Source organism: Cetorhinus maximus, chromosome 12 (genome assembly GCF_964194155.1).
Source record: "Cetorhinus maximus chromosome 12, sCetMax3.hap1.1, whole genome shotgun sequence".
NCBI lineage: Eukaryota > Metazoa > Chordata > Chondrichthyes > Lamniformes > Cetorhinidae > Cetorhinus > Cetorhinus maximus.
In genome coordinates this window covers 45,534,996-45,561,633 of record NC_135890.1, presented here as the reverse complement: position 1 = coordinate 45,561,633, position 26,638 = coordinate 45,534,996, and positions in this window count along the sequence as shown.

Genomic DNA, 26,638 nt, shown 5'->3' with positions numbered 1-26,638 from the left:
CTTCAGAAAAAAGCTTTGTGATGGCAGTGGGAGTGGATAGCCATTTCAGTCAATGCCAGGAGTCTGATCCCAAGGGCCTGGATGCAGTGCCACAAAACATTTAATGACCTCACATGAGTGGTCAAGGTCAGTGAATATATCTCCAGAAGCCATATTCTACCAACTCAACATGAGCCTCCCATACTGCTCATTGCACCACACTCTTATCTCTCATCTACAAACAATCTTCACTGATGACAAAAACAACAATTTACATGCATTATATATATATGCATACATATAGATATATATATTATACACACAACACATTTAACATAGTGAAACATCCCAAGGTGCTTAGCATTTGAGGTGTCATCAGATGGGGAATCAGCAAAGGTCAGCAAGCACAGGGCTGGTAGGTGAATAAGATTTGGAGTGATTTGAGATATGAGCAGCAGAGTTTTAGACGACCACAAGTTTATGTAGTGCGGTAGATGGCAGGGCAGCCAGGAGAGCATTTGAATAATTCAAACCTAAAGGTAACAAAGGCATGTCTAAGAGTTTCAGTAGCAGATGAATTCGGCAAGGGTTAAGTTGTGCAATGTTAGAGAGGTGGAAATAAGCAGTCTTGGTCATGGTGCTGATTTGTGATTGGCAACTCATCTTTGGATCTAACACAACATCAAGGTTGAGGGCAATCTTCCTTAGCTTAAGACAGTTGCTAAGGGTGGAAGTGGTGGACAGGGATAGAGTTTGTGGTAGGGACCAAAGACACTGAGCTGAATAAAATGTGGGCGAGGACGGCTCACCATCACCGCCCACTCCCTGCCCAAGAAGTAAAGTCAGCATGGAGCCATCCTACTCCACATCGACCTGCCCAAGTCCTGCCCTCCGGAGCTGCTGGCCAATTGGCCAGCAGCTCCATCAGACCAGCAATGCCAAGAGTGTGTTAGTGGCCACTGCCGGGATTGCAAGAAGAAGATAGAGAAATCCCAGGGCTTCCCGAAGCTGGTAAATCCGGAGTCCATGGAGGTCTCCCCACTGGGGAGGATTGTGTTTCAGGCTAGGGGGGGTTAGAAAGAAGGGGTGGGGTTCGATCTTATGGGGGTCTGCCCCTAATCCGCAAAGGGCAGCCTCCGATGATCGAACCTCCCCTCCTTCCTTCCTGCCTTTTGAAGGTTCCCTTAAAAAAAAATCGGGCTACCCACTCCCACCGGCTGCCCACACCAAACTTTTTATGGTGTGGGCAGCATATTTTAGGGTCAATTGGCTTGATAACAACCTTAATTGACCTTTGATTACCCATTTGAATATGGCAGGTGGGCTGCCAATTTTGGCACTCGCCCACCTCTCGTATTATCGGGGTGAGCTCGGGGGTGGGTGGGAAGGTGATGGGGTGGGCACCCGTCCTATTTTACGTGCCCCCCCCCCCCCCCCCCCACTGGAAACACACCGAACGAAGGCACGTAAAATGCAGCCCAATGGCTTCAGTCTTTCCAATACTCAGTTGGAGGAAATTTCTACTCATCCACTATTGGATGTCGGACAAGCTTCATGTCGAAACAGAGAAAGTGGATGGGTCCAGGAAGATGGCAGTGAGATAGGGCTGAGTGGCGTTGGCACACGTGTGGAATTGGATGTTATATTTTTGGATGATGTTGCTGAGGGGTAGCTATGGATGAGAAATAGAAGGGGGTCAAGGATAGATCATTGGGGAACTCCAAAGATAACAGTGTGATAGTGGGAAGAGAAGCCAAGATAATAAAAATTTATACCTTCACTCACACATTTAGCATTGATGCAGGCTTGACATCCACACACTATTCAACTGTGATAGCCACATGACATAAACAGATTGCATCACACTCATATGTTTCTTTCTCTCTTGCAGAACAAGGTGACACACAGCCAGAGGTTGAGGTGCTAATCGGCAGGAGACAGACACCGTTCCATGTGCTTACTCCCATGAAGGAGAAGGTGCTCACCATCATTGAGCAGCCATTGCCAGCCACACTCTGAAGTCGTAGAAGATGATGGGTATGATCATACTTAATCCTCCTTCTCACATCCCACTTCCCTATCATCCCATATACTTTTCTAATTTAATAGCTGCAGATAGTGTATGCATGCATCTTTTGCTTCCCCTTCCACAACACAACTTTACCCTTGTGTCTTTTCCCTAAGAAATGCAACCTGGTCAGGCAGCAATGGAAGAGCAAAAGGTGGAGAAGCAGGAGGACAGTAATGACGAAGAAAACTGCCCCTTGCTATCACACCCACAAGCATTAGCTGACATTGCATGCAATTTAGGGGCTGGTTTAGAGGCAGAATCTGTAGTCTCTGATAAGACACTAGGCAGGAATGGCCTGCACTCAGGACAAGGGTAATGTAGTTTTCAGCTCACCAGAGATAGAAGTCACACACAAATACTGTTGCATAGGAATAAGATGAGCAATTCAATTAGGTGGGCTACAGAAAAAGGCTGATGGGTATGCACAATGAAATGCTTGTTGCACAGGCAAGCCTACAAAAAAAACCAACGTGCAATGTCAAGGGACATGCAGGAGTCCAACACCACTTGACACAGGGTTTGCGCAGAGCTTGGAGCCCATCCTTTCCATTGTGTAAGTGGTGCTCAACACCATTAGCATGCTTGCGGACCCAACCGTGATGTAGTGTCTGATTAGTGGTGCCTCAGCTTCCATTGCAGCATAAACAGAAGACACCTGACCTCTGGGTGCTACAATGGAAGTCCCAAATTCAGTAATGCAACCTCAGATTGCTGCCATACCAGCTCAAACGGCTGCCATCATGACTGTAGATGCCAGTGTTCAAAGGGACTTGCAGGTTGTCGATCTGTCCAACAGATTGCTAGAATTGCTGAGGCCCTGGCCTGAAGGAGTAGCAGCAGCTCTTGGAGCATGAACATCCTGTCTTCTCTCAGGATGACAGCATTTGTCCTCTCGCCAATGCCTCTCTGCAGTGCCCTTGCTGCTAAGTATTGGCCAGCCATCCCACACTGCTACCATCCATACCAAGGCGACAGAGTCCGAAGCCGGGGCTTTTGGGCCCAAAGCTGCCCGTGGTCATCCTACAAAGCCAACTACAATGTTCCCCTCTGAAACTCAGCAGTCTTCCACCAACCATGCTGCAGACACTGGGGTAGCACTGCGAGTAAGCACTAGAACAGGCAAAGGCACTTGGCAGATTAGGCACTAAGGAAAAGCACGAGGGTGATTAGTTGATGCTTGTATGCAATGGGGCATGATTTAGTTTGGAATATTTATTTTATGTTAGCATTGTGGATAAGCAGACACTGTAACGGTCAGTATCAAAGGGAAGGTAAAGTGAGGGATTGTTGTTAAATAGGGAATTGGGGTTGAATTTACTGGTATCATGGACAGATGAGTCACTCACAGCAGCCCAGTCAGAAAGGGGTTGTGTTGGCCAAGTCCTCCATTCTTCTTCCTCCAACTCTTCCTCCTCTACCTCCTGCTCCTCAGCTACTCACCATATGTCTGGTGGCAAGAGCTGTGTCACCATGATGGCGAGGTTATGCAGCAAGCAGAAAGCCATGACAAATCTTGATACACACTCTGCCAGTACTGCAGGGTTCCACCACAGCAGTCCAGGCACCAAAAGGACTGTTTCAGCACCCCAATGGTCTACTCTATCTCATTTCATGTGGCAGCATATGAACATGGGTTGCTATCGGAGTCATCAGCCATGTCATCAAAGAATAACTTTCGTCACCCCATAGCCACCCTCTGTTTGTGTCTGTTTGGCTCTCAAGCCGTTAGCGCAGTGGACTGGCACAGAATGGACATAGCATGCATTGACCTACATGATACGCTACCTATGGTTTTACACCACCTGGGCGTTGAGGGAGTGGCAGCCTTTCAGTTGCATGCAGTGCCTGCAAAGTTACATGCACCCTGCACTATGGGGAAGCCTGTAATCTTCCTGAAGCTATGTGCTCACTCCATCTAATTGTTTCCAGCAGGAGAGAACTGAAATGTATTCAGCTCTCTTTAAATGCAGAGCCTCAGTGCAACCCTTTTGCAACAATGAATGACAAACCAGGAGACATTGCAAATTTTGCCTGCTCCAACCTGGAAGGAGTCAGTGCATTAATGTTCATGACCATGGTCACCTTCATAGCCACTGGCAATGCTGTCTCAACCCTCTCAACTCCACCTGATCACTTCCTATTCCTTCAGTCTCTTCTGCTCCCAAACAGACTAAAAACCAAAGGGTGGCTATGGAGCGACAAAAGCTATACTTTGACAACATGGCTGATGACTCTGGTGACAACCTTCATATGCTGCCATACAAAATGAGATGGGGTAGACCTTACCTTGTCCCAGTGCTCACCAACATTATAAATAGTAATTATATGGTACAATATAACATTGTTCCAATGGCACAAAAATAAGGGGCACTATTAACTGTGAAGAGAACCGTATGCACCTTCAGTTGGGCATAGACAAGTGACTAATTTAGACACATGGACACCAGACGAAATTTAATGCAAAGAAATTTGAGGTGGGCGTTGTGAGAGGAAAAACAAAGGGGAGAAATGAATACTAAATGGTGAAACTTTGAAAAGATTGGAGAGCGATGTACAGATTTGGATATGTAAACCTTTAGAAGAACAAGATGATAAACTAAGAAAAATACATTTCCAGGCTTTATAAGAATAAAGAGTACAAAAGTGAAGAAGTAATGTCAAACTGACATCAACTATCAGTCAGGTTGCAGTTCTAATTGTGTCTGATTTTGAGTGCTTACTTTAGGAAGAATGCAAAGCCCACAACTGGGTTTCTGAGAAGTTTCACTAAATATACCAAAAATTACACATTTAGTTATGAGAATAAACTGGAGAAACTGGGGCTCTTTACATTTAGAACAAAGCAAGTTAAGAAAAGACCCAATAGGTGTTCAAAATGATGAGAGGCTTTGATGAAGCAAGTCAGGGAAAGTTATTTCCGCTGGCTGGCAAGTTATAAACTAGAAGGCATGGTTTAAGAACATCAGCAAAAGCATAAAGGGAAAGATTAGTTTGTTTTTATACTTACAGGAGATTATTGGCATGAAATGCCCTATAAAAACTATGATGGAAACTGAATCAATAATAGCTTTTAAAAGGGGAGGGGATAAATATTTGAAAAGAAAAAAGTTAAAAGGGTATGCAGAAAGGGCAGTGAAATGGGACTAACTGGAGCAGAGAGAAGAAAGAAGCACAATGAGCCAGAAGATCAATTAATACAGTAACATTTTAATGGGTATAAGATCGAATAGGCTTTCTAAAAAGCACAAGCACCTTGCCACCTGATTTTCTTGCATTTTCTAGCCTCAGGAGCCGGAAAAGGAAATCTGCCACTATGACTCTAACCATCCTTTCCTCTCCAAGGTCCTCAAAAACATTGCCCCACCAAGCTTCATGTTTGACTTTTCTACCAACCCGTCTTCAAATCTGCTTTACAACAACTACTTATATTTATACAGCACCTTTAACATAATAAAATGCCCTAAGGTACTTCGCAGGAGAAATATAAATCAAAATATGGCACCAAGACACATAAAGAGATATTAGGTTAGATAACCAAAAGTTTGATCAAAGAAATAGGTTTTAAGAAGTGTCTTAAAGGAGGAAAACAAAGTAGAGAGGTGTACGGAGAGAATTCCAGAGTTTAGGGCCTAGGCAACAGAAAACACAGCCACCAATGGTGGAACAATTAACATCAAGATGCTCAAAAGACCAGAATTAGATCAGTGCAGATATCTCAGAGACTGGAGGAGCTTATAGAGATAGGGATGGGCAAGGCCATGAAGGAATTTGAAAACAAGGAGCCAATGTAGGTCAATGAGCACAAGGGTAATAGGTGAATGGACTTGGTGCAACACTTTCTACAACACTAAGATCACTGTGGTCAAGGTCATCAGCCGCAATCTCCATGACTATGATCATGGTACGTTATCTCTCTTTGCTCTCCTCAAACCCATGTCTATGCGAACCTGATAGATAGCTTTTGTTTCCTGCAAAGGTGCTTCAACAGAAATACCTTCCAATTCCTCAACTTTATTTTGCTCTGCAGTGGGCTGTGAGCTACTGCCCTCCTCTTCTATCTGCTCTGTGTTATCATCTTTCGGATGACAAAGTTGTGCAGCTTGCAGACTATGATGATCTTGAATATTCTGATTGGGCTATATTATACGGTGCACTATGTGTCCAGACATTAGAAACATTGGTTTACATTGTCTATAGTATGTTTGATTATGATCCTGGTGGTTGAATGTTGTCTCTTTATAATTGTGTCAAGCACAACCTATGAAGACATACTTCCTCTGATATGCCAAGGGACGTGCGATTCTGTGTGTAGCTATGGATCTACAGTAAGAGTCAGGGTAACTTCAGTGATCTCAAAATGCATGCAAATAATGGGATTCCCAATGGATGCACAGTAGTAAATTATAGGTAATACAATTAAAAATATCTGAGACAAGACTCTTGATACAAAACCTCAAAAATGAATTAGGCAACTAAAAAGAAGTATGATAACAACTTTTCGAGCAAATTTCCAGCAAAATCATAGAATCGATTGGCTCTTTCTCCAGGTAACATGGAGAAAATGCCAAAGTGAATTGAAGGCCCTTTGGTTTGGTTGATTCAAAAATTGTTGGTCCACACTGCCCCCACCCCCACAATCATTCTGCCAAGTTACCTCTGTTTCTCTCTCCCCAGATGGCGCCAGGCCTGCTGAGCATTTTCCAGCAATTTCTATCTTTGTTTCCAGTATTCACAGTATTTTGCTTCTGTTTTCCCTTTAAATGCTGACTTCCTGTCACCCAGAATAGGCAGCTACCTCCAAGGCCCCTGTTATAATGGAAAAATTAACACCCAGCACATTCTCAGTGAAAAGCGTTGGCAACTTATGTCAGTGTTAATCATAAAAATCATCTCCATGTGCCAATGTACGGTAATAAAGCTGTGGGCTGTTTTCAGCCTTAGGCCCAATTATATAAATAAGTTAACACACCCGTGTAAAAATAGCCGGTCCAGAAATGTAGAACAGGCCCATTAAGCATTCGCATACTTCCAATTACACTGTGCTTTTAGTTTCCCCACTTGAAGTGTAGCTCAGTAACATTGTGTACTAGTCCTGGGACACATTAGCACTGTCCTGAATATAAACAAGATTTTTTTTCTCTTGGCAAACAGCTTTTCCTTAGCAAAACAAATGTGCACAGGAAGAGACTATAAATATGGAACAACATTGAAACCACACCACCAGTCATTTATAGAATGTTTTATTTTTATTTGTGCCACATCACATGACATTTAACTGGCATTTTCTTTTTATAGTATTTCATGGCGATAGTGCCACAGCGACATTTTCAGAAGCAGGGATGGCTCAAAGTTAGGTCACTGGGTTACTTTGTTATCTGCACATCAAAGTACTTTGCCTTTAAAATAAGAAATTAAATGGATGTAAATAATCAATTTTAATAATATTTTCATTGCTCTCCTAACATGTGATATGAACAAAAGACATGATCATGATTCACAGGATACAGATTATAGGGGTAGCAACCCTGAGGTGTTGATAGGGAAGCCACTGCAGCAATCGTTAAACCCGAGCTCTGAAATGTGCAACCTACAAGCACAGCTTTCTCACTCAGTGCCCAAGTGCAGAGTCACACGTGCGGCTGGTCATAACTGGTAAGAATTCAGTCAGATTTGGTTCCCAGTGCAGAATTTCATGTATTGAGTTGTGAAGGTCAGTGGACCCCATTCACAACTGACACAGATTCCTATTCTGTATTTGACTGAATTGGAACACCAACACTGCTGCCTGCCCGGCTGCATGCACGCATGCATGACAAAGGCCAGAATTTTATGCCACGTGGAAAGGAAACCCTGAGCTGATTTAATGGCTGTTAGACCATTAATTGGCTCAGGTCAAGACTTCTGCCCCAATCAAATGGCTGGCAACTCTCCAGTCCAAACAGTGCCATCACCAGGGGCAGTGGCCATTGCTGGGACTGCAGCCAGTACCCAACGAAGAGCATCACTGGAGGCAGATAACTAGGTGAGGGGAGGATTTTGCCAGGATGGGGAGTGCCATGAGGGGGGCTACCGTTGGGAACAGCTTGCAAGAATGGAAGGGACCCCTCCCAGCCTGCAACAAAACCGGATCACCCGATGACCTCGCCAACTGGTGTGCGCACACCTCCACTGTGGGTAAAATATCAGCTGCAACAGGAGGAGACCCTTAAGTGCCCTTGAATTGATCACAAGGGCCTCAATTGGCCCAAAGGCGAGCACATCATCCACGCCTCCCCCGTTGCTGGCTAAATACCATTGGAGCCGGGTTGGTGACGGGCACAGTCCTCCCTGCCATGCCACCAAATTTTATGTCCCCCCCTCTCCCTGCCATTCTGCCAGCCTGCTTTTGGGGGGGTGGGGAAAGTGGGGCATAAAATTCCATCCAAAGTTTTTGATTTTTCACGTATTTGTACATTGTGTGTTTTGCAATATATTTGAATCTACACTGGAACTGAACATGGGTATTCCACTAGTTTTCATCTGATAATGAAGGAACTTTGGTTAATTGCATTGACAGGGACTCTCTTTTTAATTTACCCCAAGGAAATGAATTAGTTTTTCTCTTGTAGGATAAATTCACTAATCCCATCAGTCCCGTGGGAATCAGTGTTCAAAGGGAGCATGAGTGAGGAATCAGTGCCACGGCATTGTGGCCCGATCTCTGAACTACAACCACCTTGGACATGGCTCCCTGCTGTGCATGCAGGACCCGGAAAATTATACAGTATACACTGCTTCCAGAGTTAAATCTGTCCTCATTCCTTCCAAGGTTAAATCTGCAAAGGCTGTTTCCAAAGTTAAAACTCTGCACCTGGCTTCCTAACTTAAAACTATAAACACTCCATTCGAAGTTAAAAACACTTCTTCAATTGCTGACAAGCCACACATGCCAAATTGTGATATGTTTCTTGGAGGTAATTGTGCATACTTGTCCAGAAAAAATAAATTATTTACATTAGGATGGCATATTTTGATTAATTTTAATATTTTTATACTTCACAGGTGTTAAATTTTTAATAATGAAAGAAAGGGCTAACCAGGCCCAACTTCCCCTAAAGCACCTTGATCCCACTTTCCCAATTAAATTACACCTCCTGCAACTCTCCCTCTCAGACTCAGTTCACTTTACATGGCTGCTCCCTCCGTTTTCAATCTCCACAGTTAACACTGAAACTTGCAGGTTCAGCTGGCCCTCCTATGCATTGTAAAGGACATTGTTCGAGATCATTCTCAGAGGGGATAATTGAAATGTTGCAGGTGAACTCAAAGCCCTTAAAGACTCTGCCAGCAAACACCCTGAGATGGACCAACATGTGGATAGTACTGACCCCACCCCTTGGACCCCTCATTTTCTAACCTCCACAGAAATCCCCGCCACACCCAGGATGCAAAGTCCTTCCCACTTCACTCCTCTATGCCCCCAACCCCACCCTCTGTCCTCCGCTGGATCCCTCTTCCATTCCTCTACACCCCCAAACCCACTTCACAACCCTCCTCAGCACTGACTCACCGTTGGTGGTACTAAGTCTCCATGCATACTGTCATTCTTCTGCTCCCCCCCCCTTGTACCATAGAGTTAAACAAGGGAAACCTCTGACCTTAGTCACAACTGTACAAAACTAACTGGTGCACGCCATCTTTAAACAATTGTGAACTGGATGCTACTTTACCCTGAGGGTAGGACTTTATTAAAAGCTGTTTCATGCTAATGAGTATTCATGGCATGCAGATGTATTACAAGTACGAACCCGTCCAGGCCAGAGTAATTCTCGACATGCTACAACCACGCCACTGACTCTATCTTTGCATCTCAACCTACCGTTGGGAAATTGAAATTTCACATCGCGCCTCATTAAGTCACTCCACGCACCACGTTTTCCTCTGTTGCCGGCTCCATAAAATCATCCCCCCTCCCCCCCATAACTTTATCCTCACGTTCTCTGCTCTCCTCCCTCCCCAATATTGTCCCTCAGTTCTAATGTTCTGTCACTGCTGTGATTGAACAGACTTCTCCAGATGCCTAAGCATTATTATCCTTATAATCCTGTTCCACTTAATTTTTCAAGATGGCTCATCTACACATTCCCTCCCCACCCCTGTACAAACAAATCATTCCCAAGTGAGATTGTAGATAAATACAGCCCTCAGCAAGGAAAGGCATAGTGCAATTAAAGAAATCTCTTCTCACACATTCACCTTCTTCAGCAATAAAAAAAAGTTATTTTTCAGATATAAGTTACATTAAAAATATTAATATGAGCAAGCAATACATCTGTGCGCAGAGAGGACTGCTATCTCACTGCAACTGAGCTACTCACAGATTCATAGCCTGTTTGTGGGCATGGAAAACTCTATTTACCTTATTTTCTGACAAGCCCACCTCTGATAAGTTCACTAAAATATTAAATGGTGAAGTTTTGTATTTTGGCCAACTGCAAGCTGGAAGGTGATTCCATAGTACAGTGTTCCCGCCAAGGTACAGCACAACTCCCTGGGGGCACAGGGTTACGTGAATCTCCTGGAATCTGCCCCAAGAATAAATAGGCACTTTAATCTTCTGTGCAGATTGAACAAGGCACTATTCAGGCAAAGAATGCTCAGCCAACTTGAGGTAAACAGTGTGTCCATTTTGACATGAGGTGATTAAGGAAACAAAATTAAAAATATAGTGGAAGCAAAATACTGTGAATGCTGGAAACCTAACATAAAAACAAAAATTGCTGGAAATTGCAGGTGAGGCAGTATATGTGTGGAGAGAACACAAGAGTTAGCATTTCAGGTCTGTGACCCTTCACCATAACATAGGATTCATACAATTGATAATACTTGTGTTTCATTTTAATTCATACCTTACAAACAGGAGAAAGATTTTTTTTAAGATTTGCACATAAAATGAATATGGAAATTATAATAAGCATTTCCTTTCCATTCCAAAGCATCACGCCAAGCTTAATATGGCATTAAACCCTTCATTTCCTTTCTATGCAGATTATTTGACGTAATATCACTTTGCCTGACTTTAACCTTTCTCATACTGCACTTCATCCCTTGAGAGAGTCTTCATTGTATTTAACTCCAGATTGAAAATCAATATGGATAGCTTTATAGTTATTGAGTCCAATTAACCCAAGTTTCCTCTCAGCAGCAAGTTTCCACTACATCAACCATTTCTTCTTAGTGACGATCATTTCTTTTCAGTGTTTGGAATACTAACCTAGCCACATATAAAGACAAATATAAAATATTATTTCATCCCCAATTAAGATCGCCTTCATTAAAGTTCTTCTCTTTTTGTTTTTGGGCAGTCTCTCGGGGTCAGGGATGATTTGCTTCCACACTAAAAATGAATTCTCAGGTGACTGAAGAGTCCAATGCGTGATCTACAGTCTCTGTCACAGGTGGGGCAGACGGGTGACATTTAAACACAAAATATTTTCATATATTTTCATAGCTAGATTTATCTTTGAATTGCACTGATCTTTATTTCATCTGGGAGTATTCTCAACTTTTGATGAAGATTGTGCAGCAGCACCTTTAAAAATAAATGGCCTACTCGTTACCTTTTTCATTGATAAATGAGAAAGTAAGGACTGATTCCATGCTCCCAAGCTCCCAGCCAGGAACAGTTCTCACAGGGAACACGGGTCAGGGAACTGTGGTTCCCCACTGGGAGTGCAGGGTTCTGGAATCATGCCAATGTCTGCTACAGCTAATCTTCTTGTCTTCAGTGATTTATTTCAGTGGGTTTCAATCGAGAGTGAATTAAAAATCACAAACTTTGCCTGTTATTTTACTGTATGTAGTTGTCAGAACATTAAACACTGGCAAGGAAGATTTCTCCCACTTGTTTTGTGTCAGTGGCATTGTAAACACATGAAGAATTTAAATGAGCAGCTGGGGCACATGATAGGGTATGAGCTGTGGGAGGAATCGGAGGGTTGTTAATGTTTGGGTAGACTGCACATGTGTGGAAAAAATTGCAATTTGTCTCAATTCAAATTTCACTTGAAAAATCTGAAATATTAGATGGGCTGTGAGTACAAGAAATTTTGAATGTTTTGCCTGATCTGACTGGTGCAATCAGGAATAAAGCTGTTATGCCATTTTTGCATGCCACTCATTATTTCCCACATGTTAAGTACTTAGGATTAATAGGTTTCTCTTTTGCCGTCTTGATAAAGAACTTCTTCCAACTGGTGTTCAACATGGAGGAGTACTATTTCATCAGCTGAGTGAGGCAACAGGGCAGGGAAGGGGGCAGTAACTTGTAATCAGCAGGAGGTTTCTTGTCCAAGTTTGACCTGTTGTCATGAGGCTTCAAGGACTCTGAAGGCAATTCCCTCCCAAATGTATACCACTGTCCTGCCAGTGGAACAGGACACACCCAAGGATGGTGATGGTGGTGTCTTGGGCATTGTCCATAATGTATGATTCGATGAGTATGACTGTGTCAGGCTGTTGCTTGACTAGTCTGTGGGACAGCTCTCCCAGTTTTGGCACAAGCCCCCAGATGTTAGTATGGAGGACACTGCAGGGTCGACGAGGCTGGGTTTGCCATTGTCGTTTCTGATGCCTAGGTCAATGCCAGGTGATCCATCAAGTTTCATTCCTTTTTGACTTTGTAGCAGTTTGATACAACTGAATGGCTTTCTTGGTGATTCAGAGGGTTGACTTAAGAGTCAACCACATTGCTGTGGGTTTGGAGTCACATGTAGGTTAGACCAGGTAAGGACAGCAGATTTCCTTAACTAAAGGGCATTAGTGAACCAGATGGGTTTTTACGGCAATCGACCATGGTTTCTTGGTCACCATTATTGAGGCTAGCTTTTAATTCCAAATTTATTAATTGAATTTAAATTCCACCAGCTGCCGTGGTGGGATTTGAACCCGTGTCCCCAGAGCATTAGTCCGGGCCTCTGGATTACAGTCCAGTGATATTACCACTACATCACTGCCTCCTCAAACAGTATGAGCCAACAGATTAATATTAGTAATATTGGTGGATGGATGCTCAACATATTTGCATGATATTCTTCCATCTACTGTTTTCACAAAAGGATAACCTGTTAAGAATAAATAGATTACTTTAAACAGGTAATGGGCTGAATTTTCTGGCTGACCCGCGGGTGGTGGAGCCCGCATGTCAGCGCTTAAAATGTCACGCAGTGTCCCGATGTCATTGCGCGGCATCATGATATTTAGGTGGGCTGGCGCTATGAAGCGTGACGTGCGCCCGCCATTAATTAAAGGCCTTGTTAAGGCCCTTAACTCGGCAATTGGCGCCGATTTTGAGGAGCCCGTGTGAACTTCGGCTTGGTGCACGGGCCCAACGGGCAGGCGGATAAGTGATTTTTTAACAAACCTCATCCACTGGCGGGAGGAGGTTTCATGTCGGCTTTAAAAAAGTTTAATAAAGTTTTTGTGCACTTTATTAACATGTCCCATCTCGTGTGACATTGTCACATGAGGGGGACACGTTAATGATTTTTTTATTTTTCAACTTTGAAAACCTTTCAGCGATCTCCCTGAGGCACCACTTAGCCTCAGGGAGATGTGCACTCTTTTGCGCGCATGCACGAAAGAGTGCACTCTTGCATTTGGGGAATCCCTCCCCGCCCGCACAGGAAGCGCATAGCGCTTCCCATTGGGCATCACGCTGGGCGGGCCTTAATTGGCCCGCCCACTTAAAATGGCGGCGGGGCCCATTTCAGTGGCGGCGATCGGCTGCCCGCCCGCCGCCGAGTTGGTCGAGTCCGCCCACCCATCAAGGGCAAAATTCAGCCCAATGTTTTAGCAAAAATAATCTTAAACTGCCAGACAGAAATTTGATGTAAACGTGTTAAGCATTCGTAAAGTCATCTTGATCAAAGCCTTTTCCAAGCTCTGGCTCTATGTGGAACAAAATACCTTAAAACAACATATGGATTAATTTTATAAGGTTTGAAACTTTACAGTAATCTTTGCATGCTTTGTGATGGACTGGAAGTTATGGTAACATTCCAGATTACCAGTAGCATAGCTCATTACATTGTTGAGCTCAAAACAAAAAGGATCACAACTTCCTCAGAGCTTGGGGTGAATTCTAGGTTAAACATGTAAAAGATAACTGGCTGAGTAAGAAATTGATTGGGATCTAGAAACCTATCAAGAGCAATGAAACGGTACACCCACTGGAAGGGGTAGCAGGTAGAGAGGGAATGATCAGCAAGTCCGATAATGCCAAGAAATGTGCAAGGGTTAGCACTGTACAGGATGTTCAACTATCAGGCAGTGCTTTTAGGCAATGCTGACCTTTATGCTGCTATTAACACAATCTGCAGATTTAGATGCCCTGGAGGATTGGGCCCCATGATTGGCAAATGATGTTCAACTCAGATAAGTATATAAGTACATGGACAGGTTAAATGCTGAAAGTACATATACCCTACAGTAATAATAAAGTAGTTCCTTCCACCCACAGATGACATTATATATCATTGGGAATACAGCCAGGTGAATTATTCGATTTCTTGTGGCTCCCACATCCTTTGCACTGAGTAAGAAGGACAATGGTAACATCTTAAGGTTCCTTCACGGAATTATATGGAATTTACTGCACAAAATGCCCATTCGGCTCAACTGGTCTATGCCGATGCTTATACTCCACACAAGCCTCCTCACATCACTTTATCTAATCCTTTCAGTGTATCTTCAGTTCCTTTCCTTCTCATGCACTTATCTAGCTTCCCTTTAAACGCATCCATGCTATTCGCCTAAATTATTCCATGTAGTAGTGAGTTCCACTTTCTAACTGCTCTCTGGATAAAGAAGTTTATCTTGAATTCCTTATTAAATTTATTAGTAACTATCTTATTTATGTAACTTTTAGTTTTGGAGTTCCCCAAAGGTGGAAACATTTCTCCACGTTTACCCTATCAAACCCCTTTATAATTTAAAAAACCTCTATAAGTTCTATTCATGGTCATACATGATGGGCACATACTGGTGAAAGCACCTACTCAATTTAATCGTTATTAAATGATCCCACACTGTACCTAGATACTGCAAAGAGGTCAGGAATACAGGTCATGTGCAGATCAGGATTCCAGCTCATAAATAAAAATAGATAGTGTTGGAAAAACTCAGCAGATGTGACAGCATCTGTGGAGAGAGAAACAGAGCTAAGGTTTCCAGTCCAATATGACTCTTCTTCGATACTGAAGAGAGGTAGGAATGTGATCGGGCTATGCTGTTGAAAAGGGGGTAATAAGAATATACGAAATAGAAGCAGGAGTAGGCCAGGGCAGGGGCAGGTGGAGCAAAAGATGTCAGGGATACGTTAGAGGACAGGGGAGATTAAATGACAAAAGATGCCATGGAACAAAAAGGCAAAGGAAGTGGTAATGGTAGTATTAAAGAAACAAAGCATTGGTCCAGTGTAGGTGTGAACATAGCAGAATAAATGTCAGTTCTGTCTGAAAGCAAAATAGCAGAATGTGTTAATAGCAGCATAAAGGTCAGCACTGTCTGAAAGCAAAAACATCAGAACAAGGTATAGGGCGGAAGCGTCCCAGATTTGCACTAAGTTCGGTCGTGGGCGGGTAAAACGTCATTTTACCCGCCAACCGTGATGGCGGGTTTTTACACTGTATCGTCCCAAACCTGCCACATTATTTATGCCGGCAGGAAACATGCCATTTCGATGACAGGTAGACTCTCATTTGCCCACCTGCCATCACCTCACCACTTCATCACACCAGGTGCTATATTTAAAGCCCAGCTGCAAACACACATTTCAGTGCTTCCCGACCATGACTGCTGCACGGAAGACTGGATGGCCCCAAAAGGCAAAAAGACTACAGCCCCCTGCTTCAGCCTTTTGGACGGAGTGGAATCCTGCCAGGGTGACCTATACCCCTGCTCTGGCCGCAGGATGGGCAGCGGCGTCACCAACCAGGCTTGGTATGTGGCGGCAGCAATGGTCAACGCCAGCGTCCTTCAAAAGAGGACAGCCACCCAGTGCCACAAGAGGATGAATAATCTCCTTTGTTCTGCCAGGGTAAGTCACTCTTCTCACACTCTCAACTCACGCACTCACAAACCCACCACACATCCACAGGGGTCTCACTCACTGCCAGTTCATGGGACATCACCATTCACTCTCTCACACACACCGGCATTGTCCTCATCACATCCATGGGACCACTCATCACGCACACACACCAGACATACTTATCATCTGGCATGGCAGGCTTACACTCTCTCCATCTCTATTCATGCAGCACAAGCTGGCACACACAAGAGGGAGATGTCACAGACAGGTTGAGGAATGCCTGAGATTAAGGTCCTCACGGACTTTGAAAACAGACCCATCCAGTTGGCTGGTGAGGATCTGGACCATTCCTGTGCTGATGGTGAGGTCGGTGCTGCTCTACCAAGTGAGGGTCCAGCAGTGAAACATCCATCAGACAACCATGCTGTGAGTGATGTGTCCTCTTTCACAGGTCACTGCCATGCACTAATTATCTCTCCTTGTTTCCGCAGTCACATCTGGGAAAGAGCCAAGAGTGTCCTTGACTCAGGGCCTCCAGTCAAGCCCCGAAGACACCTCGGAAGAGGAATCTGAAGGGACCCTCCTTGAAATCCCATCACAGTGCTCACCCACACCCTCCACCAGCACAGAGACACACATCTTGGTGGGACCTAGCTTTAGAATAGCCTCGGGATCACAATCTGGTGAGCATATCGCACTGTCTGATCCACAGCAGGTGGTGGCAGGGACTTCCCAGGTGTCCAGCACTTGGGAGGACTGCTGGAGGCCAGAAACCTGCTGAGTCTGAGTCAGATGATGAGCCTCTGGACTCAGTCATGTCACAATTGCTGGAGCTGCAAAGGCAAGCTCGGGAACATCAGGAAGGGATGTCCGTTGCACTCCTCAGATTGCAAGGCACGATGGAGGAGTCCATCCGCCATTAGACTGAGGTGATAGCGCCAGCATGCCAACACACCGAGGTCAATGTTGGTAGGATGGCAGTCACCATGGAGACCTTGGACCAGTACATCGCTCCTGCACTGCTGCGCGGGCCCAACTCCATTGCTGAGGCCATAGTTGGCTTCCAACAGTGTGCACGCGGGAGGGGTGCCAGGCAGCTCGATCTCACTCCAGCTACCCCTTCCGCTCATGAAGTCAGCCAGGGGACCATGGGCACCCTTAGGGAGGAGGATCAGCAGGTGCACATTCCGGGGCTATCCACCCAGGTGACTCCGAAAGTGTCCGGCCCATCCAAATCCCCTCTTTCTGTGACCTCAGCAGCTCCAGCTCCACAGGACAAGGAGAGAGCCACTGCCACACAGCAGAACCCTGAAAGCAGACCGGGGCCCTCAAAGTCTTAGCTCTCCAGAAGACACCCGCCAAGGTCATCACAAACAAGGCGCTGCAGTCAGCAGGATGCCTCCACTTCTGCTGTGGATATCCAGGGAGCCCCAAGATGTAGCGGCAGAGTTAGAAAAGTTAAAAAGAATTAGTTGCACAGCCTGGGCATGGATGTTAATCACTTGTACATACTGTTCAACTATTGTCAATAAACTCCCAAGAATGTCTCCCTGCCTGTGACTCCTTGTTCTGATGAGCAGTGTTCTTGTCACTCAGTTGTGAAACCTTTCTGCACAGGATAAAAGGCAGGTGTCTCAACCCAGGGCCTCTTCCCTGTGCTCAGTGCAGCCTCCAGACCAAAGTGATGGTCTGGCCTCACTCTCCCTGGCACATTACTGATGCCTGCACCTCGGTAGTGCTGGTCATTGCTACCAGAATGTAGTGGGCAGGCACCACAGAGTTCACTCATTCTCTCTGTGTGCTCTCAGCACCTTTAAGGTGGGGCTGGCCCCATCTCTTCAGCATCTGTGCCCACTGATGCTGTGCTCCTGAAGGGCTCAGCTGCTGAAGATGGACAAAGGATCAGATGCTTCTAAAGTTTCATGGCTGCGTCTCTATGATATGACACTGATCATGGATTGCTAGCAAGCTGCCCTCAGCCAGACTGGCGACAGACATCCTCAGAGGCTATGTGAAGATCTACGGAATGTTTTCACTGCATGTCGTCATCATCCTCCTGCAATCGAGCAACTATTAGGGCCTATGCTGCGTCTCCTTGACAGGGGCATTCTCACAGAGGGTATTCACACTGCCATAAGCCAGACTGGAGTCAAACATTCGCAGATGTAATGTGAGGATCTACAGGGTCACCTCACTACATGTCGTCATCATCCTCCACAAATCTAGCAGCTTTGAGGGCCTCCCGAGCGCACCTGCCTCACCTAGCCAGAGCGAGGGCCTCACCCCCGTCATCGTCGCCTCCAAGGACCTCTTCACTCTCCTCCTCAGCTAGCTCGTCTCCTTGTTGGAGCACCAGATTGTAAAGGGCACAGCAGCTGATGATGACACCCGCTGTGGACTGTATTGCAGGGCTCCACCAGACTGGTCCAGGCACCGGAACCTCATCTCCAGCAACCGATGGTCTGCTCCACCAAGTTGCAAGCTGCAGCATGTTTCTCATTATACCGTTGCTCTGCTGCAGCCTGAGGCCGCCACACAGGTGTCATCAGCCACAGCCTCTGCGGGTAGTCCTGGTCCTCGAGGAGCCATCCCTGCATCTTCTGTGGACCCTGGAAGACCCCAGAGATCTGTGACCAACTGAGGATATAGGCATTGTGCATACTCCCTGGAAACTATGCGTACATCTGCAGGATGAATTTTTGGTGATCGCACACCAGCTGCACATTCAGCGAGTGGAATCCCTTGCTGTTGATGTAGTCCACCATGTGTTGCGATGGAGATCTGAGTGCCACATGAGTGCAGTCGATCGCACCCTGCACCTGTGGGAAACCTGAGATCTGGGCGAATCCAATCGCTCTTGCATCCTGGCTGTCCTGGTCCCGAGCAAAATGCACAAAGTTGTGTGCCCTCGCAGAGATGGCATCTGTGACCTCATGGACGCATTTGTGCATGGAGGCTTGTGAGATCCCACAGAGGTCACCTGTGGAGCACTGAAAGTAGCCACCGGCATAGAAATTGAGAGCCGTGATCACTTTCATGGCCACTGACAGTAGATGCCCTCCATATCCTCGTGGCGCCAAATCCTGCAGTAGCTGGCAGATGTGACCAACCAGTTCCCTAGACATGTGCAGTCTTCGGTGACACTGGTTCTGGGTCAATTGCCAGAATGAAAGGCGGCATCTATAGACCCTGGGTATCCCTAGGTGCTGACCAGTGACGGCTCCCTGTGGCTCTTGGGCAGCGTGTGCGGGAGCCCCAGCCGCCCCTTCTTCCTGAGGTTGCTGCTCCTGCCTCTGCACAGGCAGGAGCCTCAGTTGCTCTCTCCTCCATTGTCTTTGCACTCTGTAGGCCATCAGGCATACAGCTAGTTCACCAGGCTCCCTGATGTACTCCTCCTGCAGGATGAAAGAGAGAGATAGGTGGTTAGCATGTGTGTACTAAGAACCTGTCCTGGTTAAGTGAGGCGGTCTCTTAACACTTCCCGGAGAGTGCTGGCCACCACCTGGATGTCCAGAGCTAAGTGCATGGCTTGAACCATGGGGGAGACTGGTGCAAACCGGGATCCTGACATTGCAAGAGGCTGTGAGCACCTCCAGCAGTGACTGCTCCATGGCCAGCTTTAGCAAGGAGATTGTACAAAGCGTGCAGACGTCCGACTGTTCTACAATCCACTAAAATGCTCATGAATTTGCAGTCTGTGCCGCGGGTGGCGGGGGTGAAAAGCTCTGGAGCACTTGGTATCACTTTGATGCCTCTGCATTGCTTGAGTGGGCAGATAAGCTAGGAGCCCGACTCCAGTCTTATCAATGTGGCTGGGCCTGAACTGTCTCAGTTGCAGAGGAATGGTCACTTTATACAGGTTTCCCTAATGTGTGGCCACTTCCCTCGCCCACCCTACCCCCCCACCCTGAATGCTTGTGCGTTATATTTAATGGCAGGGCTGCCCTTGCCCCACCCGCCACCAGTCACCTCAGTGGCAGGGCTGCCCTAACACCAACCCCCCCGGCGCTCCTGAAGGTTGAAGTCCAACAGCCAACCCTGGCAAGCGCTGCACAACGTTGCTGTGTACTCACCTCCGAGTTCCCCTCCAAGTGCAGCCTGCGAAGTGCATGCCTTTTATGTGCTGTTGTGCAACACATCGACGTGCTTTCCCACCAACGTGGACGGACATTTAGTTGGGGGGGGGGGGATGATTCCGGCGGGCTAGCCGGATAATGATATGCTGATGTATTACAATGAGGTTCCTGACGTCTGATGGCAGGAAACGCGGCCCGCCATTGGCGGGCTGAGTGGACAATCGCAAACTGGTTTCCTGCTGTCATAAAACCGATCGCGCCATATTGTCCACTCATACCACCGATCAGATCCGATTCTGGCGGACACGGAACATTCCGCCCACAGACTGGCAATTGGAGAAAGGAAAATTCAAAGTAGAGGACATTGTTCATGGTCCGAAGTTGTTGAACTCAATGTTGAGTCCAGAAGGCTATGAAGTGCTTCACTGGAAGATGAGGTGCTGTTCCTCTGGTTTTTGTAGGGTTTCACTGGAACATTATAGCAGGCCAAGAACAGAAATATGAGCATGAGCAAATGGTGAATTGCTCTGCTGCACTTAAAACAACAATCAGGTTCGAAGAATTTTGGCTTTTAAACTTTCCTGCGAGGTGGAAAGAGAGCACAACTTTATGATATAGCCTCCTATTTTATCCCTGTATCATGACTGAATAATTCTTGCTAGCTATTTAATCACTAGAGATGGGAGTCAGTATTGATTTGTACACTTAAGGCATGAGTTTCCTCCACATTTGCTCACATGTAATCTGGGCTTAAACAAATTAATTGGCTTGAAAGGTTGTGCAATTTTTGGGCATGGGTGAGTTATCTGTATAACTATAATACGCCCGAGTCTTCTTGACCTTTAATGGCTGTCCATTAAATCTCCAACTGAATGAATCTCTGCCCAGAAAACTGGCCTCATTCCGATGCTCAAATGCGAGCACCCTCCAACTGCACTCGTTCAACATTGTGACTAGATTCTCAAGTGCAACACAAATCTTAATCATTTTTCTGGTCTTTTAATGACCAATTTTCAGCAATCTTATTTAAATCCTTACTGAGAACTGCTCTGTATTTTCTGTTTCTTTTAATGCGTTTTACCGTGAAGTATGAGTAACATTTAAAATTGAAAAGCTTTCCCAAATGTAAGTTCTTAAATATGTTGTATCTGATTTGCATGAACGACAGTTAAATGAGTGGAACTTAAATTTCAAGACAAAAAATAAATGTATAGATATATTTGGGTTCAGCATTTCCTTGGGCCTCAATTGTTGATGCTGTTTTGTGCCTTTTTACGGCCACTTCAGATTCAGACATATTCTAATGAGATTGGGAGCATATGAAGGTGTAACTTGAAGTTGACAAAACGGATACAACATTAAGAACATTTTCAGGTCTAATCTCCAGCTTGAGTCTAAGCAGGAACTCCAGGTCTCCATGCATGTGAAAGATTATCTACCTTTCCAATTACTGTATATTGTATGCAGCAATTTTCTTTATAAAGCATCATCCATTAGGAATACACGTCAGGAAATCTCCATGTATTTGATTCCTATTGTTTTCCATTCACCTAAACCCTGACAGCTGTCACATGATTAACAGCATAAGAAGTATAGAACTTAAGAAAGCCAAGCGTTCAGTTATATTGCAAAATACACAAATAGGTAGTCGCTCAGATCCAACTAACTATCAAAAATATTTCAATAATATTTTTTTCCCTCAACATTGGCAGACCAAGAAACAAGTAATTATGTATATTTCTGGGGTGACCATATCAATCAAAGATAAATATGCAGTAAATTAGAATAATTATGGGAATCAGCATTTGAATCCAGCCCAACAAATTGTATGAAAGTCTTTGTCCTGTGTCACCTTAGGAATTCTCAGTAAAATTAGTTAAGCAATCATACCTGAGTATTTCACAAGTGCCCAGAACTTAAACTTAGCCTACCAATTCTAATACAAAATAATACTTCCACTGGCTTAAATCTGGTGAACAGGAAGTTGAAAATCCTCCTTCAAAAATGTGCTGGCTGCCCACACTGAAAGCATAACACAAGCTGTTATGGCCAACATAGCCTCCTCTCACACATGTGCAAAAGTCTTGTTATACGTCTATATGGCATTTAAATGGGGCACTGATGACTTCATTGTTAGATTTAATGAGTGGAAGGTAAGCTGTGGGGAGGACACAGAGAGGCTGCAAAGAGATGTAAACAGGTTGGGTGAGTGGGCAATAAGATGGCAGGTGGAGTATAATATAGGGAATGTAAAGTTATTCACTTTGGTCATAAGAATAAAAAAAAGACTTCTTTAAAAGATGAGAAACTCATAAGTGTTGATGTTCAAAGAGACTTGGGTGTGCTGGTACAAGGAATGCAGAAAGTTAACATGCAGGTGTAGCAAGCAATTAGGAAGGCCCTTTATTGCAAGGAGATGAGAGTACAAGAATAAATAAGTCTTGCTACAATTGTACAGGGTTTTGGTGGGACCGCATCTGGAGTACTGTGTGCAGTTTTGGTCTCCACATTTAAGAAAGGATATATTGCATTGAAGGTGGAGCAGCGAAGGTTTGCTAGGTTGGTCCCTGGGATAAGGAGGTTGTCCTATGATTGGAGGCTGAGTAAATTGGACTTATATACTCTGAAGTTTAGAAAATGATTGAAACCTACAAAATTACGAAGGGGCTTGATAGGATGGACATTGAGAGATTGTTTCCATTGGTCAAGGAATCTAAAACAACGGGGCACAGACTCAGGATCGGGGTCGATCATATAGGACTAAGATGAGGACAAGTTTCTTCACTCAAAGCATTGTGAATGTTTGGCATTCTCTACTCCAGAGGGTTGTGGATGCTCCATTGTTGAATACATTTAAGATTAGGATAGACAGATTTTTGGTCTCTCAGGGAATTAAGGGATATTGGGAGCTGGCGGGAAAATGGGTTGAACCCCAAGATCAGCCATGATCGTATTGAATGTCAGAGCAGGCTTGATGGGCCATGTGGTCTACTTCTGCTCCTATTTCTTCTGTTATGTTGGTGCTGTGGAAGAGAAGAGAGGGCTAAGAGTCATAGAACTAAAAAAGTCATTTAATCCATCAAGTGCATGCCAACACTCTGCAGAGCTATCCAGTCAGTCCCATTCCCCCACTCTACCCCCATAGCCCTCACGTGCCAATTCAATTTTATTTGTAAGTTGTTGACCATCTCGGCTTCCACTGCCCTTGAAGGCAGGGAGTTCTTGGTCATTACCATTCACTGCTTAAAATAGTTCTTCCTCACATCCCCCCTCTATCTCTTGACCAAAACCTTAAATCTGCATCCCCTAGTCCTTGTTACATCAGCTAATTGGAACACTTTTTCTTTGCCTATCTTATTTAAACTTGTCATAGTTTTGTACACCTCTATCTCCCATCAAACTGCTTCGCTTCAAGGAGAACAACACCAGCTTCTCCAACCTTACCTTGTAGCTAAAGTCCCTCATCCCTGGAACCATTCTGGTAAAATTCCTCTCAAGAACTTTCACATCCTTCCTACAGTGTGGTTACCAGAACTGTACACAATACTCTAGTTGTGGCCTAACCAGAGCTTTATAAAGCTTCAGCATAACTTCCCTGTATTTGTATTCAATGCCTCTATCTCTGAAGCCCAAGATCCCATATGCTTTGCTAACTACTTTCTCAATATGTCCTGCTACCTTCAAAGATCCATGCCCATGTACTCCCAGGTCTCTTCAGTCCCTGCAGACTCTTTGGAACTGTGCCATTAAGTCTATGTTGTCTCTCCTTATGCCTTGTAGGTACAGGTTTGCTGCACACTAAAGGCAACATTTCAGGTTGAAAAGGTTATGAACAAGCTAATAAAATTCTAGGTTTCATTGTGATATATAGTGAAAATATATAAAACCTTAATGAGACCTCAGTTAAAGCACTGTTTGAAGGATTGGGCTCCATACTGTTGAATGGATAATGAGGCTGAAGAAATACAAATACGAAGCAAGATTTTAAAAAATTGGCCAAGGCTTTGCAGTGAAGCAAGGCTGTTTCCAGTTGACCATGAAGTATGTCTTGCTGTGAGATCAAACAATCTGCCTAGCAAAAATTTCATCTCCAGCACTGTGCAGTCATTCTGCAACTGATTGAGCCATTCTTCAATGGGCATTTATTCTATGGGGAAGCAGTGATGTGATCAGGCTGTCCAAGTAGCCAATCACATTAAAGGATTTACACAGACACCCAAACAGAAAGCTAAAAAAACTGACACCTTCCATCTTGAAGGAAATAAAACTTCAACAAAAAAAATATTTTACGATTACAGCAATGTAGCTGCAGTATAGTTTATTTTAGGTCAGTTTTTCCTGTTATTGCACTGGGCATGAAAGAGAAGCTGGAACATAGAGGAAAATCAGACAGAGAGAATTCCATGCCCATAAGGCAGCTCATGTAATTGTCCTTAGACAATGCCTTAGATGAAAATACATGCCAAGATCTGTTGCAGGAAAATCTGTCCTCCTATCCATAAATTCTTGTTAACCAATTTGCTAGTCTAGTAGAAAATATTCTCAACTTACCTCATCCCTTTCACTAACAAAATTCAAATCGTCAATTTCATCACCAGTAGCCTTGACTTTCCATGATCCTCCTTATTGGTCTCCCAAGCTCCACCATTAAAAAATGCTTATCAAAAACTGTACTGCCCAAACCTTGCCCTACACTATGAGCTGAGTAATACGGCAGGACGGCAACGCCTCCTCCCCCCACCCCAGAAACCATGTTGGTGTGAAGCTGACCGACTCCACACTGAGCAGACCCACAGCAATAACGCACTACAGGGCTCATTAACGAGGGCTGAGTGGGTTTACTACCCCTCATTGGAGCGGACATTCCGCCCCCTGGAGCTGCCGGCAAATCCGATTGGCTGGCAGCTCCATCAGTTCCGGCAGCACCACTAGGGTGTCAGTGGCTGGGACTGCAGGTGAAGAGAGGAGCCCAAGGCGTAGGATCCCTAGAGCAGGTAAGTCCAGGGTCTTCGGCTAGGAGGGTTTGGGATTGTTAGACAGAGGCAGTTGGGGGGGAGAGGGTGGGTTTAAGAGAAGAAGAGGAGGGGAGGGTTCAGCCTAAGGGAGCCACCCCGTGATTGGCAAAGGGTAGCCCCCAAAGACCGACCTCCCCTTCCTTCCTGCCTTTTAAACATGAGGTTAAAAATCGGGCTTCCCGCTCCCACCCTGCTGCCCATGCCAAATGTTTTATGGCATGGACAGCATATTCTTCGAGCCAATAGGCTTAATAACATGACCCTTAAATGGTCATTTTAATAAGGTTGGCGGGCTCCAGATTTCAGCGCCCGCCCACCAGCACCCCCCCAACACCCCGTATTATGGGGGTGAGCTCGAGGGTGGGCGGGAAGGTCTTGGGATGGGCACCCATGCCATTTTACGTGCCCCCCCCCCAACGAGAAGCACACCCATCGAGTGCATCTAAAATTCAACCCTATGTCTGGTTCACCCATCAGCCTTGTCTTCACTGATCTCCGCTGTCATGCTCTGCACCACCATCCCACCCTCCCACGCACTCCCTCACCACCACTCCACCACCTTCCAACAGAGCAAATTCCAAATATTCATCTTGTTTACAAATCCATGGCAACACTGCTGCTTTCCTCTGCAACCTCGTCTAATCTTCTGTCACAGCTTTAGTATGTTGTATGTTCAGTGGTCTCATGAAGAGGTTGAGTTTTGTATTCCTGAACATGAAGGCCTGAAATTTGCGCTCGTTGGGTGCACGTGATTGGTGGGCCCGGAAGCGGATGCGAAATGTGCTTTCGCCTGCGATCGGACTCCGACCTCGATCTTACACTGGCTGAAACACGCATGAAACAGGCCCGGAGAAAGGCTCAGCACTGCCTTACAGTTGGGGGTGGGAAGAGGGTGTGTGCTGACGTCACTGCGGGTATGGGTGAGCGCTTTGAGAGAATTCCCTGAAGACAGGCAGCTGCCTCAGGGAGCTGCAGACCTGCAAATAAGAAAATAAAACCCAAAAGTGCTGCAAAGAATGTCCGTGCAGCACAAACAAGCACCTGAAAGCAGACCTCAAAAAGAACAGTCCCTAGATATTTATTTTTATTTTACATCCTAACGGAGATTTAATCTCGCCCTTGGATGAGGTTTTATCAAAAATGTAAAGCCCATCTGGCTGATTGGCTTGTCCGCTAACTGTACAGTTGGACGGGCCACGGAAAATTGCTGACAATTGGGACGTTAATGGGCTTAATTGCCCACTTAATTGTTGGTGGGAGCTCTTCCAACTTTTGTGCCTGCCGAGCAAAATATAGAGCAAGTGCGTGATGATGTCGGGACACTCGCCCGATGTTATCTTGTGCGATTTCACGCCTGTTCAGGTCAAATTCTGGTCTAAGTGTTTATTTGTAACACAAAACTATGTACATATATACAGGGTACAGC